A 6,229-nucleotide genomic window follows, 5' to 3' on the forward strand; every position below is an offset into this window, starting at 1 on the left:
CAGCATCGCAGAGATGGTGGGGCTCTCTGAAACAAAGATTTGCCAACGGTAGCTAACTGGCTAGGGTGGTGGTGCGAGTCACCATTGAGGTATTTGTTGGTGTGTGTGGGTTTCCTATAAACTGTGTGACTTAATGTATTGTCAGGATTCTTGATAATAAGGATGTCAAGGAAAGCTAAAGAATTATTTGCCTCTAATTCCATAGTAAATTGAATGTTTTTGTTTATAGAATTAAGATGTACTAAAAAATGCAGATGTCAGATCACTAGGTAATATTGTGAAAGTGTCATCTACGTACCGTTTGTAAAACCTAGGTGTTATAGGTCCGGAGCGAAGAGCCCTCTCCTCCAGGTCTTCCATGAACAAATCGATAAATACCGTTTGAAGACATTATTTGCAATGTGGAGGAGTGTCTTTTCAAAAATAACATCACAAAGGAAGACTCGGAAGCTATTCGACAGGACATTTCGAGTGTTTTACGTCGAAGCCGGCCACCGAAAAGAAACCTTACTCGTGATGAATCTATTGCACTGAAGAACTTACGCAACAATAAAGACATTACAGTCCTCCGAGCAGATAAGGGAAACGCGACCGTTGTGATGGATACGTGTGATTATAACCAGAAAATTTCCGCGATTTTATCGGATGTAAAAACTTATAAAAAAGTAAATAAAGACCCCACTAATAACATTCTTAAAAAGACATCCGCATTAATATCAAAACACCAAGAGAAACTAAATCTGGATAAAAAATCACTCGTGCCTACATGTGCAAAGCCTCCAAAACTGTATGGGTTACCTAAGATCCATAAAACTGGTGCTCCGCTGCGTCCTATTGTAAGCCAAATCGATACACCAACATATAGATTGGCTCAACACATAGCAAGGACATTATCACCCCTCCGAGGACACACTGCGGCGTATGTCAAGGATTCTTACCAGTTTGTTGGTGAAATCAAAGACCTTAAATTAACCAACAACGAGACAATGGTTAGTTTTGATGTCCAGTCATTGTTTACCTGTTTACCCATACAAGACTGCATCGAAATTGTCAAGAGGAAACTACAGACACACAACATGCCTATTGAATATGCAGAGCTGTTACATCACTGCCTCACATCTGGTTATTTATTGTGGAATGATGAATTCTATGTACAAGTTGACGGGGTAGCCATGGGTTCTCCAGTATCCCCCGTGGTCGCCGATTTGTTCATGGAAGACCTGGAGGAGAGGGCTCTTCGCTCCGGACCTATAACACCTAGGTTTTACAAACGGTACGTAGATGACACTTTCACAATATTACCTAGTGATCTGACATCTGCATTTTTAGTACATCTTAATTCTATAAACAAAAACATTCAATTTACTATGGAATTAGAGGCAAATAATTCTTTAGCTTTCCTTGACATCCTTATTATCAAGAATCCTGACAATACATTAAGTCACACAGTTTATAGGAAACCCACACACACCAACAAATACCTCAATGGTGACTCGCACCACCACCCTAGCCAGTTAGCTACCGTTGGCAAATCTTTGTTTCAGAGAGCCCACCATCTCTGCGATGCTGAACACCTAGAGGACGAGCTACGTCAGGTCAAGCTTGCACTCCACCAGAACAAGCTGCCCGTGCCTCGCCAGCATCGCAGAAGCCGTATCAAGCCACCCACAGTTGAGCGACAACCTGCATTTCTACCATATGTGAAGGGAGTTACAGACAGGATTGGCAACATCTTGAAGCGAGCTTCAATTAAAACCGTGTACAAGCCTCATAAGAAAGTGAGCCAGTTCTTGAGACCTATCAAGAATAATATTCCCTTACAAACTGCAGGAGTATATAAACTCGAATGTGAGTGTGGTTTATCTTACATAGGCCAAACAAAGAGAAGTATCGGTACCAGGGTCAAGGAACATATAGGAGATGTCAAAAATAGGCGTTGTTCTAAGTCTGCAGTCTGTGAACATGCTCTGGATAAACCTAACCATTTTATCCGATTTGATAAACTACAGATCCTCGCTAGAGAACACAGATTCATTCCTAGAATGATACGCGAGGCTATTGAAATTCAAAAACATCCGAACTTCAATAGAGAAGATGGTTGGAGACTTTCTAACACCTGGGATCCACTTATTAAAAATTTGAAATCCCAAATCCAACAGACTGCAAGACCTAAAGATACAGTTAGTGCCTTCTGCGTGCAACCGGAACGTTACTCAAGATATCAATTGAGAAATCGTTGGCGGTAGTTGTTAATAATATTTCCTTTGTTCTTCAAATAGACGAATGTCATCTTAGTCTACCCGTGACCACGAACACTGCAAAGTGCTCGAAACGTCGGGATGTTTAAAAATAATTAATATACGCGATTCATCCGTTATAATTAGTTTTATTTAAATGTGTAATAATCGCGAAAATTTAAGACAACAATACTAGATTTTCAATAATAAAAAATACAAGTTTATAGGATATTAGATTTATTTTTAGCTATTAATTACAATACCGCAATTTAATAATATTGAAGATCTTGTTTTCGACTTTTCGGATGAGACAAAGTTCTCTAGAGTTTTGGGTATTTTTCATCGACTCTCTGGCTTATTTCGACTATGACTTGACTATGGCTTTGTTTGAAACTGTTCATATTCACAAGGTGGCTAAAAATAAAGTAATGGTGGCTTTTGGACAACCCATTTAAATAAGTAACTAATAATTAATTTCTTTGCTCTACTAATACATGGGATGTAAGGGGGCGCAAATTACATCTTAGCGCCCCAAGCCAACCTCACCTGCCCGTGGTGCATCCTGCCAACTAGCAAACGAGGCTCTGGCGACCGACTGATGGCGGTATAACCATCAACATAATAGGCGTAGCTAAATACCACAGGCCGATGACGAGCAGCAGCGTCACCGGAGCGAGTAGCTACGTTCTGCGATCGCCAACACGCCTGCCCAGCGTGGCGATTATGGGCAATATCCTCTATATGCAGCACTCACACAAGCCACGGCCCCAAGTTCCCGGCAGCCCCGCTATTCCTCGTCATGGTGGCGATGATGGTAACGGCGGGACGGGGGGTGCTAAGAATCACCGGGCTACGGGAGGCCACCACAACCGACTGACCCTTGCGACGTACAACGGACGCACGCTACGGCTTGACTCGCATCTGGCGCAACTTGAGGTAGAACTTGGGAAAATTAGGTGGCACATATTAGGGTTATGTGAAGTCCGGAGAGAGGGAGAGGACAACGTAACCCTCGATTCGGGCCACCTAATGTACTTCCGAGAGGGAGACCAACAATCCCAAGGTGGCGTTGGGTTTCTGGTAAATAAGTCCCTAGCTGACAACGTTGTGGAAATCTCCAGTGTGTCGAACAGGGTTGCGTACCTCGTAATAAAGCTCACCGAGAGGTACAGCCTCAAGGTAGTGCAAGCGTACGCACCGACCTCGACACACTCGGACGATGAAGTGGAAGAATTGTTCGATGATATATCGAGGGCCCTCCACTTCACCACGAAAACCCACTACAACCTTGTCATGGGGGACTTTAACGCTAAAGTGGGAGTACAGAATTGCAGCGAATCGGTAGTAGGACCCCATGGATTTGGAAGTAGGAATCATAGGGGGCAAATGCTTGTCAACTTCCTCGAACGGGAGGGGCTCTTCTTAATGAACTCCTTCTTCAAGAAACAGCCCCAAAGGAAGTGGACGTGGCAAAGCCCCGACACTATGACCAAAAATGAGATAGACTTCATCATGACAGACAAGAGGCACATATTCAGAGACGTCTCTGTGATCAACAGGTTCAATACCGGTAGTGATCACCGACTTGTCCGAGGCTCTCTGAATATCGATTTAAGGGCCGAGCGCGTCCGTCTGATGAAGTCCACGCTCCGACCAAAGCTGCTCCAACCCCTTGGTCGATCTGAAACGTTCCAGTCAAACCTGGAGAACCGATTCGCTGCCGTGAAAACCACAACAGACGTAAACCAGACCCTAGAAAATGTAGTTCGAATTCTCAGGGAAGAAGGTACAAGATTTTGTGGCATGCAGCGTAAGGGCAGGAAGTCCAAACTTTCAGAAGATACCTTAGGGCTAATGAAGAAACGACGTGAAAACCCACCTGTCACTTCGTCAGAGAAGCGGCAACTAAACCGAGAGATCAGCAAGCGCGTACGACACGACCTCCGGTGCTCCAATACTCTTACGATTGAAAGAGCAATCGAGCAGAATCGGGGGTCTAAGGTGTTCGTACAGTCTCTTGGAAGGAGCCACCTGACGAAGTTGACCACATCAAGTGGAGAAGTCGTTTCATCCAAGACGGCAGTTTTTTCGGAAGTAGAGGACTTCTACGGCCAATTATACGCATCGCATGCATCTCGACCTGATCCCGAAAATGAGGATTCTAGAGCTACATTAACACGCCATTTCTCAGAAGACCTGCCTGAAGTCAGTGTTGGCGAAATCGAGATTGCTCTTAAACAGCTTAAAAATGGAAAAGCCCCTGGAGAGGACGGTGTTACTATAGAGTTATTAAAAGCAGGAGGCAATCCGGTACTCAAGGAACTCCAAAAGCTTTTTAACTCTGTCCTCTTCGAAGGGAGAACTCCGGAGGCGTGGAGTAGGAGTGTGGTCGTCCTGTTCTTCAAAAAGGGAGACAAAACCCTGCTGAAGAACTATCGTCCCATATCCCTTCTGAGTCACGTCTATGAGCTGTTTTCAAGAGTGATCACGAACCGTCTTGCGCGAAGATTCGACGAATTCCAACCCCCAGAACAGGCCGGGTTTCGGACCGGATACGCCACCATAGACCACATCCACACAGTGCAGCAGATTATACAGAAGTCCCAAGAGTATAATCGGCCCCTGTGTCTTGCATTCGTGGACTATGAGAAGGCCTTTGACTCGGTTGAAATCTGGGCTGTTCTGGAGTCCCTGCAGCGTTGCCAAGTTGATTGGCGATATATCCAAGTGATGAGATGTCTCTACGAAGCCGCCACCATGTCCGTCCGAGTACAGAATCAGCAAACAAATACCATACCATTGCATCGAGGAGTGAGACAAGGGGACGTTATTTCCCCCAAATTGTTCACTAATGCAATGGAGGATATGTTCAAGACGCTGAACTGGAAAGGACGTGGCATCAACATCAATGGCGAATACATCTCTCACTTGAGATTCGCGGACGACATCGTCATCGTAGCAGAAACGCTGCAGGACCTACAACAAATGCTGAACGATCTGGCTGATTCTTCTATGCGTATCGGCCTACGGATGAACTTGGATAAAACCAAGGTCATGTTCAATGAACATGTTCTACCGGAACCGATTGCGATACACGGTACCGTCCTCGAAGTTGTTCAAAAATATGTCTACCTTGGGCAGACTCTGCGATTTGGTAGAAACAACCTTGAGGACGAGGTGAATAGAAGAATTCAGCTAGGTTGGGCAGCGTTTGGAAAATTACGTCGAATCTTTACATCGTCGATCCCACAGTGCCTTAAGACGAAAGTCTTCAACCAGTGCGTCCTACCCGTCATGACATACGGAGCCGAAACGTGGACACTCACGGCAAGGCTGGTCCACCAGTTTAAAGTCGCTCAGCGTGCTATGGAAAGGGCTATGCTCGGCGTTTCTCTGCGGGATCGCATCAGAAATGAGGCGATCCGCCAGAGAACCAAAGTCATCGACATAGCCCACCGGATTAGTAAGCTGAAGTGGCAGTGGGCTGGCCATATTTGCCGCAGAACCGATAACCGTTGGGGGAAACGTGTTCTAGAGTGGAGACCGCGTCTCGGCAAACGTAGTGTAGGACGTCCTCGGGCACGGTGGAGTGACGACTAACGCAAGACGGCTGGCAGGAGCTGGATGCGAGTAGCCCAAGAACGATCTCAGTGGCGTGCAATTGGAGAGGCCTATGTCCAGCAGTGGACGGAAATGGGCTGATGGATGGATGGATGGATGGACTAATACATGACTAATTTTTAATGCTATGCTCCAGTCTGGTTGGTGAGGAAGTAGTTTCATATTAACGCAAATAACGCGCATTAAAATTAGGAGAAATCGTGGATACCTCTTTCAGTAACTAAACACTGCAACAGGTACAGGCCAATGACTGGAAGAGTTTATTAATAATCATGTATGTACATTAATTCAATGTTATATATTTTTTTTAATATTGACCTTGTATTGTTGTACATTAACATTTTGAATTGGAAAAACGGTCGAAAAAATTG

Source organism: Vanessa cardui, chromosome 3, assembly GCF_905220365.1.
Source record: "Vanessa cardui chromosome 3, ilVanCard2.1, whole genome shotgun sequence".
In the NCBI taxonomy this organism is placed as follows: Eukaryota; Metazoa; Arthropoda; class Insecta; order Lepidoptera; family Nymphalidae; genus Vanessa; species Vanessa cardui.